This window comes from Rhinichthys klamathensis, unplaced genomic scaffold, assembly GCF_029890125.1.
Source record: "Rhinichthys klamathensis goyatoka isolate OS25496 unplaced genomic scaffold, OSU_Roscu_1.1 h1tg000185l_1, whole genome shotgun sequence".
NCBI lineage: Eukaryota > Metazoa > Chordata > Actinopteri > Cypriniformes > Leuciscidae > Rhinichthys > Rhinichthys klamathensis.
In genome coordinates this window covers 1,257,626-1,272,971 of record NW_026606713.1, presented here as the reverse complement: position 1 = coordinate 1,272,971, position 15,346 = coordinate 1,257,626, and the positions used below count along the sequence as shown (strand labels likewise).

The 15,346-nt window shown below is 37.3% G+C and overlaps 1 pseudogene; it reads right to left on the bottom strand.

Moving 5' to 3' along the window:
- Window positions 1-1,004: 1,004 nt before the first annotated feature.
- On the bottom strand, window positions 1,005-14,615 carry LOC130095118 (cytochrome P450 2K1-like; annotated as a pseudogene).
- Window positions 14,616-15,346: the final 731 nt, after the last annotated feature.

Genomic DNA, 15,346 nt, shown 5'->3' with positions numbered 1-15,346 from the left:
TATGAGAGAAACAAGGTGATAAGACACATGTGAATGAAATGAGTGCTGATGAATCCGGGCAGTGAATTATGGGAAATGTAGTTTGTGAGGAAGTGATCATGGAAGGAGAGTGCTCAGCAGATTCTCTCTCTTCGCACTCTCCAACTACATCAAGCCCCTCAGAGCTGGACGATGCCAGCAAAATGCTCTCCATGAATCAGAAGATCCCATAGAGCAGGCCTCCGGATCTAAAAGGAGGATTGAGAAAGTGAAACCCCTTTCTCAAATTCCTCTGCCAGCTCAACCTGCTGGCCCCACGATCAGATCCGCCATACTGCCTCGGTAGCCGCCGGAGCCGACCCGCGAGGTGCAGATGCAGTGAATGTATCTAGCCCCCTCAAGAGCTGAATGTGCCCCCACTCCCAAGCAGACAAACCAAAGATCTTGGGTGTCCTCAGGTGTCATAAATCGAGGACACAGAGGCATGCACTTTATAAAACCCTTGCTGCTCAACATGATTCGTCTTCTCAACACGCACTACAAAAAAACGGCTCCTGAAGACCCTATGAGTGTTCCCAATAGCATAAACACCAAGATACAGCATTGAAGTTCCACTTTGAAAGGGAACCATTTTTCTGCATAAGTGAGAATATAAGTGAGAAGCAAAATTATATTAACCAAAAAGATTATTTTTAGAAAATGTGTTTATTATCTCATTCACATGTTTTATTATTTAAACTTTAATCTTATAGTTGTGTCTCTCAAGTAATCTTGTTTAAGCTACGTTTTGTGTGAAAACAACACCATTTTGTTATTATCTTTTTTACTACAAAATTGTACCATTAAAAAAAAATTAACAAACACAATATGCACCTGCTGCTCAAGATGTTTTATGCAATAAAAAAAGTTAGAAGTAATTTTGGTTTGTGGAGTTATTCGCATTCATTTTGTGAATTTAATCAGAACAAGTAAAATCATGTCAGGTCTTATTTAAACTGAGGTAAAATATCTTGTTTCTGTTTGGATTGTCCAGTATCAGGAGCGTCTGATCGCACACAGCTTGTGAGGGGACGGATTCAACGTGATTCCGACTATTCCTCTGAGATCCAGATCATCTCCAGACACTCCAGGTGGAGTTATGAAGCGGTAGCTCTGAAGGAGGGAAGTGAAGAACAGGAAGAGCTCCATCCTGGCCAAACTCTCTCCCAAACAAACCCTTCGGCCTGAGAGAGAGAGAGAGAGAGAGAGAGAGAGAGAGAGAGAGAGAGAGAGAGAGAGAGAGAGAGAGAGAGAGAGAGAGAGAGAGAGAGAGAGAGAGAGAGAGAGAGAGAGAGAGAGAGAGAGACAGACACACTGTTTTAAATTCCAAATCAAATGTTTATTTCTTCAAAACACTGGGTGTTTAGAGTTGAGCGTTGTAAGAAAATATAGTCTGCTCCGATCCAACTTCCACTCCAATATATATTGTCAATGTTCCTTCACTAAAAGAGCTTATTTATCATAAGAGACAATTCATTCCAATCTCAGTAATATGTAAGTAATATGCACAGAGTCACGGTTATCACCTATAGCATGGGAGCGACAGCAGGCAATCAAGAACCATCTTGATTACAGGGACTTAAAATAAAAGTTATCACCTTAACATTTGACCGTTCTACATTGAAGTGATGTACATTGTGTTTTGCACTTTGGAGTTGTGATGATGATGATGTCACCTGTTAAGCATGAGAGTTCTGCCAGTCCTGTTCTCCCTATTGTAAGTTAAAAGAATCAGTTGGGCTGATTGGATTATCATCAAGATGTGAATGAGACTGTTATGTTGATGAGATCAGGATTGGGGAAATGGGCTGACTCTTGTACTTCATTTACATGCTGAGGGGGAAGACGAATGGAATACAGTATAAAATGTTTGAGCTGAGATGATTTCGGGGTTCATTTTGACGCCGGTGAAGGTGCTCCGTGTATCTTGCCACTGCTATGCTGTAATAAACTTCATTTTTGAGATCTTCGACGTCCACATTATTTTTTCTTACATTGGCGAGCCACCCTTCCAGGAGTTTCCAACAAAAAGTGGGGAAAGGTAAGAAAAAGCTGTTTTCTTTCATTTATGCTGTTTTTTGTCAGGAAACCCCTCGTTTAAAAAAATCTAGAAAAGGAAAATTTAAGGACAGAAGAGAATTTGGTTTATTCAGTCTTAGCAGGAGGAGTTGTTAAGCCTATTCTGTACGATTTTGTTTAAGATTCTAACGGAACTGAATCAGCCCGAAGTAGTGTGGTGACAGAGTTGTATTGGAATTGTTGTTTCTAAAGTAGTTGAAACAAAGTGCTTAAGTGTAAAGTTTCTAAAGTAACTGAAACTTGGTGTCGGTCTCTTATAATTCTGTTGAGATTCTAAAGTAAGTGAATCAACCCGAAGTAGTGTGGTGGCAGAATTATATTAGATCAGTTGTTTCTAAAGTAACTGAAACAAATGTGTATGTTTCTAATGTACTTGAAACCGATTGTGAAGTTGCTATAATTCTGAGGAAATTCTAAAGTAAGTGAATAAGACCCGACGCAGTGTGGTCACAGAATTATTGCACAACGATTGTGTTTTATAGTGTAGAATAGTGAGTCTGACACTTTACGGCTCTGTGGAATTTAAAACAAGAACCCGAAGCAGTGTGGTTTTGCCCGACGTACTGTGGCTTGAAATTTGATATTGTTTAAGCCCGAAGTACTGTGGATAAGTAAACTGTTTTAAGAAAATAACATAAAACCCGACGTAGTTTGGTTTTGTACAGTGTTTTTTTAAAACTGTTTTGTGTAGTGAAATTTAAGGTCAAATGGATTGTGGCCATGGTTAAGTTTAGAAGCCTCAGATAGTGTGGCTATTTTGTCAATTTGCGTCCGAAGTAGGCCTACTGAAGCTGTGAAGAATTAGACGGATATCTTAAAGGAACTAGATAACGTGTAGTTATTTAAAATCAGACTTTGTGAATAACTATTAGATCACGAGATACTCTAAAGCCCGATAAGACTTTTGAAAATGGAAGAAATTATTGTTAAATACATCGCTAAACACGGTTCTCAGGGAATGTTTGACGGAATAGAGAATATTGTTGACAAACCGTACAAGTGGGCTATCTCTAAGTTTGAAAATGATCCCAAAATGCCTAAGAACAAAAATGGGAAAATTGCTAATGCGCTTCAAGCACTTTTTGCTTCATACAAAGTAACGAGGAGGAGACTAGATGAGTTAGAGGCTGAAAATGAGCGACTCAGTGTTGGGGTAATTTCTACAAAAAATTACCTGGCTAGTGAAACGATATGGAAAGAAGAAAAGGTCAAGATGCAGAATGAGATCGCACTTCTTAGAACTAACAATAGTTTGCTTAAATCATCTGTGGAAACATTGTCCAACAATTTGGAGGAAGCAAAGGCGGCTTGTCAGTTTATGATAAAGAATGGCACAACTGAGAAAAACCGTAGTAAGACATTGTTAGGTGTCACATTGTGTGACCCAGTTCCAGAAATGCCAGATTTGCAAGAAGACAGCACTGAGGGTTGGGAAAAATTTCCCATGGCACCAGTCCATACTACTACGACTATGCGTGCTAGTGAAGGAAGGGAAGAACCAATGACCTCTACCATAGTCCGAGGATTTAATCCAACTGGACTAGAAACTGTGATCAAGAATATTGGTAAATTTGATCCTGCCAAACAAGATCCATTAGATTTTCTGAAAAACTTGGAGGAATATGCTGAAGTTTACAATTTAACAGATGGTGATGCATGCGTTTTGTTGAGAATGTGCTTGCCTGACACTTTGTCTGGAGCCTTAATTCAGAAAGTAAAGGACAGAAAGGCTAATAAGTCAGAGAGGAAAAAGGCACTGCTTGAAGTCTTAGGTGTGATGTCAGTTAATTGGGATAAAATATCTGAAATGCACATGAGGAAAGGGGAGCATCCAGCAGCATTTTCAGAATGATTATTGGAGATGTTTAAAACTTTCAGTGGCAATCCCGATATTACTAAGAATGATGTCAGTTTCAAGTCTGCCTTGATTAACAAATGTGACCCACTCACCCGGTCTGCTGTGACAATGCTTGTGACACCACTCTCTGAATATAATGACATTATTGGTAAAATGACACAGTTTTACAACAATAATGCTAATACAAATATTCAAATGAAAACTGCCACATCTAGACATCCAGTTGCAGCCTTAGGTGGGAGAGAATGTTCTACATTATCTAATGGTTCCCATCATGGACCAAAGAGATTTGCAAAAATAAATTCAGAAGGTGTTATTCTTTGCTATGGATGTGGAAAAGCTGGTCACATTGCTAGACATTGTCAAGACAATGAGAGACCTGTTCAAAGATTTGTCTGTCATGCATGTGGAAAGGATGGTCACATTGCAAGGCACTGTTTGTAGAAAAGAAAGGAAGATCAGGAAGTTGTTTGTTTTGCTTGTGGAATGATGGGGCACAAGGCAGGACAGTATCACTTTTCACACAAAAGAAAGATGGGCTATCGTGGTTTGCTTAAGAAAATAGTCAATTTAGAAACCCAGTTGGCACTGTTGAAAGGAAATAAAGAAGAAGCGATTCACACATTGTCAAACATATCACTGCACGAGCAACATGACTGTAGCTCAGTCACAAGCAGATGCTGATGCAAATTAGAATTAGTTTTATGATAGTAACACATTTTAGAAAAAGGTTTACTATCAAAAGGGGGGTGATTCTTTATGATTTATGAAACATGTTTTATTAGCATTGATATGTAGTTGTAATTTATAATAAATGTTTTAATGGCATTATGCTTAGGAATTATTTTTTAAGAACATTACTAATGTTTGATGTTTTGAGATGAAAATTCTGTGACTTTCATGTTTGAATGTGAAAAGATGATTGTGGCGGAAAGGGGGGCAACCTCTTCTTTTGATCATTGTTTCAGATATAAGCATTGAGATGTTTGTCTGAAATGTGTAACCTCCCGGAGAAAGATGATATGGTCGTTTGAAGGACGAGAAGGAAGTAGAACCAGTGGAGCCAGGGGATTTTCTCAAGAAAAAGAACAGAATACAGAGATTTACAGATATGCAAGACCCTGAGACCCACCATGGGATGGATGGAACTGATGAAGAGGCACAGACTCGAACAACACCAGTGACTGCTTCTTCTAGAAGGACTTATGATCCAAGTGGAAAAGAATGGACAATGAGAAGAGAAATAAGAGGAGATTTCAGAAACAAACCATTGCAGACTACGGACAGCAGTCTTTCCACATAGAGAAAAAACAAGTGGATAAAGGATGTCCACACTGAGAAAATGGACACAAAACACATGACAAAATGAAAAACCACACACACACACACACACACACACACATTATACTGTCTATTGATTGTTTGAGTTATGCAAATAACAAATGCATGACCTTTAAAACTGCTGTTTGTGTATCATTTTTATAATCGGTCAGTGCATTTTGTTATGCTGTACGTGTTCCATGTTGAAACATCAGATTGAAGATAATTCTATGATCAATATTGGACGTTCCCGTTGGATGTGATGGTTCTTGATTACGTCTTTCAAACCCTAAAAAAAAAAAAAATAATAATAATAATAATTTCTTAACGCAAACTATGATAATTCTGCTCAAGTGAAGTAGAGCTGTAACCAGTGTGCACGAGGTGTCGACCCAACGACGGGTAAGATTCTCCGATGGCCATAGGGGGACAACCTAAGCCAGGGCTTCACCGCCACTGGGCACCTGCCCACCAGGGAAGGGAGGTGTTATCTATGAAAAGGGAGTGGATGTGATGCTTCTTATGGGCCAAGAGCATCAAAGGGGGGACTGTAAGAAAATATAGTCTGCTCCGATCCAACTTCCACTCCAATATATATTGTCAATGTTCCTTCACTAAAAGAGCTTATTTATCATAAGAGACAATTCATTCCAATCTCAGTAATATGTAAGTAATATGCACAGAGTCACGGTTATCACCTATAGCATGGGAGCGACAGCAGGCAATCAAGAACCATCTTGATTACAGGGACTTAAAATAAAAGTTATCACCTTAACATTTGACCGTTCTACATTGAAGTGATGTACATTGTGTTTTGCACTTTGGAGTTGTGATGATGATGATGTCACCTGTTAAGCATGAGAGTTCTGCCAGTCCTGTTCTCCCTATTGTAAGTTAAAAGAATCAGTTGGGCTGATTGGATTATCATCAAGATGTGAATGAGACTGTTATGTTGATGAGATCAGGATTGGGGAAATGGGCTGACTCTTGTACTTCATTTACATGCTGAGGGGGAAGACGAATGGAATACAGTATAAAATGTTTGAGCTGAGATGATTTCGGGGTTCATTTGGACGCCGGTGAACCCAAGGTGCTTCGTGTCCCTTGCCACTGCTATGCTGTAATAAACTTCATTTTTGAGATCTTCGACGTCCACATTATTTTTTCTTACAGCGTATACCTGCAGAAAAGGGCATGAAAGCATCTCTCTTGACAAACTGGCCCTTCTCATCTAGGAAGTGTTCTGGGTAAAAGCTGTTCGGTTTCTCCCATTCGCTTGGATCCTTCAAAACAGACGTCAGCAGAGGAACTACAGTGGTACCCTAGAAAATGGAGAAAAGAAAATGTTCAAGATGCACATGGTCTCGTTTTTAGGCCTAAATATTTATTCTTCTGACTGACCTTCTTGATGAAGTATCCATTGAAGTGAACATCACAGCTGGTTATATGCGGCAGAGCCAAGGGAACAATATCAGCCAGTCTCTGGCTCAATCACAGCGTCTGTGTACGGTAATTTCTTTCTATCTTCCACCACTGGCTGACGTCCACCGATCACTCTGTCAATCTCCTCATGAACTCGATCTGCACACAAATGCAACGTATGCTTGTTCCTATGGACAACATTGGATTCAGCATTGAGAAAAACTCTTGGATTTACTGTGTTTTTTACCCTGTATATGAGGGTATTTGGCCATGAGCATCAAACCCCAGCGCAGAGTCGATCCTGCCGTGTCAGTACCAGCGATAAACAGATCTGTCACAGTCATCATTAGATTCCCATCGTGAAAGTATGAGTCCTTCTTACAGGATTGCTGACAAGCAAAAAGAGGCTCAGTAGATACTAACCAAAGCAAGACATGAAACGAGAATCAGGTGCAGTGCATTAATCAAACAATGAATGACCATGGTAACAAAAGCTAAAAAAGGAAACAGAACAGGAAACAAAACTAATAAGAATACAACTGAAACTCAGACAAAATGTGATAGTAACAATTTACAATAAGATCCCAATAGTTGATGTTAGTTAGTTAGCATTAACATGAACTAACCATGAGCCATACCTTTGTTAGAGAATTTTTTTTTTAAATAATGTAAGCACTGACTAGACGACTTTCAAATCTTAACCGATTTTAAAACTGTGGGAGACCACAGACATAATGGCAGTTTCAACCGATTTTTAACATTATAATCTTCCGAATGCACACAATCGAAAATTCGTCCCGGACCGCATTCATCTTGAGACCACACACCTGTCGATTGTAGTAACATTTTCACAGTGAGACGATATCTCATGGATCAAACGTGACTTGAGAAGAAAAACAATCGGAGGACGATCAACGTCGTCGGCTGGTTCTCCTGGTGAATTTTTTTTTTATGGGAATTTCTCAGTACTCCACTTTCGTGGCTTGTTTGTGGCTGCCAAGTTTCAGCTATAGAAGCACGCAACATCCGGTTGGTTAGGTTTGCTCGCTCTCATTGGCTATCGCGGGTATCACATCAGAGGCAGCCCCGATCACGAGTCATGAGAACATGTTTGATATTTACGATTTGAGATTGTGCGGGCTCCGACGCGATCAGGAGCAGTAAAAGAATCGTAATGACACCACACATTTTTTTGGTATTTTTTGGACAAAAAGCACAAAAAAATGTGTTTCTTGGTCAAAGCTGATGATTACTTTTTATTTTCTCCTCTATTTCTATGGAACAAGGTGATTTCTGTACCTCGTCGCTCTGTTTGCGGATGAGAAAGGAGTCGACAAACCCTCTGCGGTCGTGTGGATTCAGAGTCTCCAGCAGTCCAGTGAACAACCTCGTCATTTCTGCTCTATTTTTCAACACATTTCTTACAATAATCGTTTTGCTGTTGAGGAACGGACCCAGCCACGGAAATGTATTATAAAGCTACAAGTACACACAGAGAAAAAAATGCATGTATTAAAGGGTAAGTTCACCCAAAAAGGAAAGTTCTGTCGGTAATTACTCACCCTCATGCCGTTCCAAACCCGTAAGACCTTCGTTCATCTTCAGAACACAGATTAAGTTATTTTTGATGAAATCCGATCAGGGGGGGCTCCATTGAGCGAGTATTCGAGTATTCTCATCGCTTCATAAAATTAAGGTTGAACCACTGTAGTCACATGGACTATTTTAATGATGTCTTTCCTACCTTTTTGGACCTTCAAAGTGTTAATAGCTGTCAATGGAGCCTTATTTGTAAAAATCTAGTAATCTGTACTATTCACATACTATGACTTTTTAACTCAGAAAACCCAAGTTAAGATTCATTTATTGCTTTGAGTGCCATTTTGTCAAGCAAAAATAGTTTTGAGGCGGGCAATTCTTAATAGATGGTTAACTTGTTTCCTCACTTCTGCAGTTATCTCACTCATTTCCCAAAGTCATCTTGAATGTTGAATTGTCAATACAAGTGAAAAATTTGAGAACATCACATAGCTAACTCCATAAATTGATGTTGATTTTCCTAACATGTTTTTGTTTGAACTCACCATTATAGTTATTAATTCCCTGCAACTTAATTTATATTATTGTAATTCTCTTCCTATTGACGCAGTGATACAGCAAAAAATCACAGCTATTTAGTGATTGCCTTTAAAAGGTGACCAAACTTCTAACTAAATCATTCACTTTATTTTTCCTGTTGAATGATGATCTTTTACAATTTTATTGCTAACACTTGTGAAACTTTTAATTGGGTTGATATAATCCCTCTATATTTGTGAAAATATCTTGCAATTGACAATTCTTGAGTCACACAAAGACTTCAATATTCTGCATGCATAACAAAACAATGGAAACAATGAAATGTTATTTATTTGTAACAATAATGATTTTTAAAGCAAATAAAACAAAACAAAAATAGCAAAACAAAGCAATTGCACATTATACCCTTTTCACAGACTGTAATGACATGTGTTAACAGTCATAATAATAATAATAGTAATAATAATTTGTTACATTTATATAGCGATTTTCTGGGTACTCAAATTGCTTTACACATGGAAGGGGGAATCTCCTCAACCATGACCATCAGCAAATGTAAATTTGTCAGTACACACTACTATTCCTATTTCACTTGTTTTTAAGGCAATCAGTTTGTATGCTTGTTTAAGTAAGTCTAACTAATTAAATTTTACAGTATATTTATAAATGTATATGCTACTTAAAAATATATATAAAAAACAATTTTGTCACCAAATATTAACAGCAGGTGTTCATCTCTAATACTCAACCATCACTTAATTAATCACTTAACTAATCACCTAATTAATCACTCAACTGAAAAAAATCAGAGTACTCATAACTTTTGTGTTTTTATAAACTTAAAAGAATTTATGTAATCAGTTACATCAAATGTAATGAGTTAGCTTAACTCATTGGATTTGACTTTGTGTGTGATGGTGTGAGCTAGCAGTAACTGCAGGTGCTCTAAGTTAATTTAAAGTTTGTCATTTCACTGTTTTTACTCAATAAAGTGAAGTTTAAGCTTTATTTAGTATTTAAATGCAGTGTAAAGTTTAATTGTGTATTCAGAATTATTATTGTTTTAGTGACTCAATGAAAATAAGTTCAGAGCACTCATAACTATTGTTTTTAATTAACTTAAATTGTTTTAGGTAATCAGTTTCCTCAAATGAAATGAGTTAGCTGAACTTGTTGGGTTTTACAAAACCACATATACTCCTTGATTAAGACACGGCACACATTTTCAAGCCAACAAAAAGGCATTTTTAGATTTTTCATGGTTAACCCTTAAAGGTCTAAGGGGGTTTTAAGTCCACTTGGCATATGTTGATATTTTGGCTTCTGGAAGGGTCAATTGAAGAGAGTCATATGGATTCTATAGAGTCTCGGCTACAAGGTGGATGCATTGACCATAGATATCCATAATAAAGGCTGGATGTCTCGTCCGCGCTGCTGGCCAATGGAGGTCGACGTGCGCACCTGGCGGCCATCTTGTCACAGGCAGCTCGCTCACTCGTAACATTGTGTTTTAATGGTGCATGTACTTTTTAAATAACCATAACTTGCTCAATTTTCTACCGATTTTCAAACGGTTTGGTTTGTTATAAACATCAGAGATGTAGTTATGACACTGCATACTTCTGAATAATAAGTGTATAAATAAATAATCATCCAGAATTATAGCCACGTTAATAACGTTTGTAAGAAACCAAACCGTTTGTAAATCAGTCAAGATTTCAACGAGATAAGAGTATTTGTGTTCGTGCTGATCACTCATCTTACATCAGGAACCACAGAGCCCACCGGAAAGCTTGCCTTTGACAAGATGGCCGCCGGTGATGACGATAGAGACTCCGCCGTAAGACATCTAGCCTTTATTATGGATATCTATGGCATTGACAATACACTTCTTGAGACACTTGTATGTGTTCTGGTCAGTGATGGGAATAACGGCGTTATAAATAACGCCGTTACTAACGGCATTACTTTTTCCAGTAACGAGTAATCTAATTGATTACTCTTCTCATCTTAATAACGCCGTTCCCGTTACTGCCAAAAAATGCGGCGCGTTACTATAACTGATGAAGCTGGGTTTTTTTTTTTTCATCAGACCAACTAGATCTCTGAGCGAGAGGCAAATACTTTTTTTTACTGTTCTTCCTTGGTTAGTGGGCAGAGCACGAGACAAGCGCATAAATGCTGACGACTGAGGTAGAGTAAAATGTCATTGTAAGCCAATCAGAGGTAGAGTTGGGCGGGTGTTCGAAAGCACGCATAGTAGTAGGCATTCGGCACTTTTGACTCAGCTCACTGAAAAGAGCCGGCTCTTTTGGCTCACAAACGGCTCTTTAAATGACTTTGACTATAATATTTAAATTTTTATTACATAATTATTTAATTTCTATAGGCTAAATTTGTAAAAAATAGAGTCGGCTCTTCAGATAGGCTATGCGAGCCAGCTCCCGACGTTCACCTAAAAGAGCCGGCTCTTAGAGTCGGCTCATTTGCGAATCGCGAACAACCCATCAAAAGCTCATTCGCGAACAAGTCGATCCATCATCACTAACGGCTAACGCTCATGAATTGCGAACGACCCATCATAACGCATAGTCAGACAGGACAGGACACACAATGAACAACACAAGCAAGCCAGTCAGTCAATGAGAGACAGGTATGGCGACGAGCTTAACAAGCTTAATTTAATTTTGCCCAGTTGTGGCCTGTTGAGGGGCAATAAATATCAAAAGTTCCAAAACATCTATTGTGTTATTTGCATTGATCCACTATATAAACATAATATCTACATGGCATTTGATTGGAGGCTACACAGCAAAATCCCCAGTGTTAAATTAACACTCTGAGTGTGGACTCATATAAACACTGAAGCAGTGTTAAAGTTAACACTGAAGCAGTGTTAAAGTTAATGAGATAATTAAGTGAATAATTGAGTGATGATTGAGCATCATTGAAGACACCTGATGATAACAAGCAGAATCACTGAAGGAGAAAACCGTAATTTTAAGTCACCATTATGGTGATCAGTATTTGCTTTAGTTGGGCTCTTGACCCTTTAATCATTAACTTCAGATTTTTTTTGGCTGCTGTATGTGAGTTATAACAGCCAGATGAACATATAGAAAAGGTGATCTGATGGTGTTGGTTGTGTTTTAACATAATCATTATTTCACAATCATTTGACCTGAATCACTGAACTCATGTATAGGCCAATTTCTGAGTTAGGTTTACTTTATTAATTATAGCAGCACTGTCCTTGTATGGCATCATATTTTTAGCCTTTTCAATGAAACCAAATGATCAAAAAAAAAAAAACGTCAAAAATTATTTATGTTGGTACACACAGACATCAAGAATTAGCATATGAATCTCAGCAATGGTGACAAACAGATCACTTCTGAACATAAGCTCATTATTTATTCATGCAGCAATGCATGATTGGAGCCATGAATGAGTTTTTATTGGTGGCACCCAGAATGCACAACAACATGCTTTAATAATTGTCACCATTGTTGAGATTCACAGGCTGATTATTGATGTCTTTGTGTCTAAAAACTGTATCAAATAAATTATTTTTAAAAAAAAAAATTTATATGAGACGTGTATAAAATAAAATTCTGTGGATTACTTTGTAAAAGTTTAAAACACTATGCTGTGCAAGAATAGTGCTGCTATAATTGATAAAGTAAACCTAATTTGGGCTCTATATGAGTTCAGTAATTCAGGTCAAATGATTGTGAAATAATGATTATGTTAAAACACAACCAACACCATCAGATCACCTTTTCTATATGTTCATCTGGCTGTTATAACTCACGTACCGCAGCCAAACAAAATTTAAAGTTAATGATTAAAGGGTCAAGAGCCCAACTAAAGCAAACACTGATCACCACAATGGTGATAACGGTTTTCTCCTTCAGTGATTCTGCTTGTTATCATCAGGTGTCTTCAATGATGCTCAATCATCCCTCACTTATTCACTTAATTATCTCATTAACTTTAACACTGCTTCAGTGTTAACTTTAACACTGCTTCAGTGTTTATATGAGTCCACACTCAGAGTGTTAATTTAACACTGGGGATTTTGCTGTGTAGTCTCACTTTGTCCCACAGCAACATTTTTTTTTTTTTTGATGTGTGTACAATGTTTCATGTTTCTGTTAATAATGTATTGTATTAAGTGTCCATTTCATTATAATATTCAGATTTATCATAAATAATTGAACATGCACATATTTTGTAAGTTCCGTTAAAGAGGGGTAGAGGTGGGGTCACATTTGAGCATTTAAAATTTAATTTTACTTGAAAGTAACGCAATAGTTACTTTCTTAAGTAACTAGTTACTTTTAAAATTTGTAACTGAGTAACTAATTTAGTTACTTTTTGGAAGTAGTAACTAGTAACTGTAACTAATTACTTTTTAAAAGTAACTTGCCCAACACTGGTTCTGGTGTGATATATCACCAAATAATACAAAAACGAAAGTTCAAATTTTTTTTTTTTTATTATATAAAAATAGTAAACCATAATGAATAAGGGATTTTACATCAAATATTGATTCCTCAAAGGCTTTAGAACCCCTGTAAAAAAACTGGGTGAAAAAATATAAAGAAACAAAATAACTATTTACATTTCTGTGACTGTAGTCACCATACTTTTTTTTTTTTTTTTGGAAAAACAGAATAATCCACTCAAAATTAACATTTATGTTCCCTTTACATTTTCTTACAATTTCTGTCAATTTACCAAACACATCCAAAAACAACCTCTAGATGGCACTGTGCACAGTATTAGCACATCAGTCGTTTGGCCATGTTCATTTTCTTTGAAAATAATCTAAGTTTGAACTCTGACCAGTACAAATACGTGTCATCTTCAAAGCAATCCAGATGTGTTGTGTCCAAAGACCGTATATAAAAGGTTGTGTCTGGGAAGACGCGTGGGATTTATTCCAAGCATCCCCCTTTTTACGTTCCTCATTGTTTGTTTTATATTGATCTGTGATTGGTTCACACACCAACAGATTTATATATCATTAGATAGGGTAAAGTACCATTTCTCTGTTTCGCGGTAAAATGCTATAGATTTGCACTCAAATGCAGAAGGCTTATCATTCGCGGAAGTTAACACAGTCTACTCATTATTACGCAGACAAATGTCAGCTTTTCATAGAAAAAAAAGTGAGTTAATACCGTAATCCATTCCGAAGCTATTAATAGATATGTCAGGGGTGCGCACGCTTTTTTTACTTCAGTAGTTAAACCCAGTTGCATTAGCCTGGAGAGGCCACGGGGAACTGAAAGGATTTGCAACATGTTTGTTTTTCAACATGTCTAGCATTTACAGTTTGTTCTGTACATTATGTTTCTGTTGAGTTGAAAAAAAACAACAACAAAGAATCCTACCATGTTCGTTGTGCATTATCCTGAAACCAGGTTCAATATTTTGGTCGCTGAACTCTTCTGCATGGTTCACGAGAGCCTCTTTGACAGTTTTGTACCCAACTAAGACAACAATTATTCTGGGACCCAAAAACACTTGGAATATGTTTCCGTAGGTTTTGGACAGCTGGAGGACACAGAGAAAGACATTTATAAACAAATCTTGAAATGTTAGTCTACTATTCATTTGAAACATATCAAGTTCCCACCTCAAAAAAGGTGTCAAAGGGTCTCTTGAGGTCAAGGGTCAGCAGGTTCCCCAGCAGCGGCAGAGGTTTGGGTCCCGGTGGCTCTTTCCCCTCTTTCTGAGATCTGAATCCAGAGGAAAGCGAATACAAAACCAGAAGAAACAGCAAAGCGCCCAGTAATGTACCTGTGCTGAGAAACTGCACACTGTTAACAATTTATTGTAATTTTACAGGAAATTCCTGGCAACTAATTGCAGTAAATTTACAGCAATATACAGGATTTTTACTGTTTGCAGTAAAAAAAATGTACAATAAAGTACTGTATTTATACAGCAGTGCTACTGTGATTATAGTAGCATTATTACAGTAAAATGCTGTAATTTATTACAATTTACTGTATATTTACTAAGTTCCGTATTAGCCAATTAAAAACACAACGATGGTAAAAATGTACCATTGTACAATTTTTGGCACCATCATGGTGAACAGTGTTGCCTTTAGTTGGGCAATTTGACTCTAGACTTCTTATGTGAATTTATGGTCATCATACATCATTTGTTGCAAAGAAAGTCAGAAAGAAAAAATGTCGTCTGGTGATAGGCGTATAGTTTACAACATAATAAAGTACAAAAAACAACCGAAAGTGGTTATTTGTTATTAATAGTTTTTTTTTTTTCAACAATATACATTTTTTTATACAGATCAGCCATCAAGCCGATATTTTTCCTAAAATTGGGAATGTAATATTTGGACACACACACAGACATCAAGAATCTACATATGAATCTCAACAATGGTGACATGCAGTATGCCGCAATGCATTCTGGGAGGCTACATAGTTTAAAACTCCCAGCATGCATTGTAGCATGAAGCATGTCACCATTGTTGAGATTCATATGCTGATTCTTGATGTCTGTTTGTTACTAAAAAAAAATTATAATGAT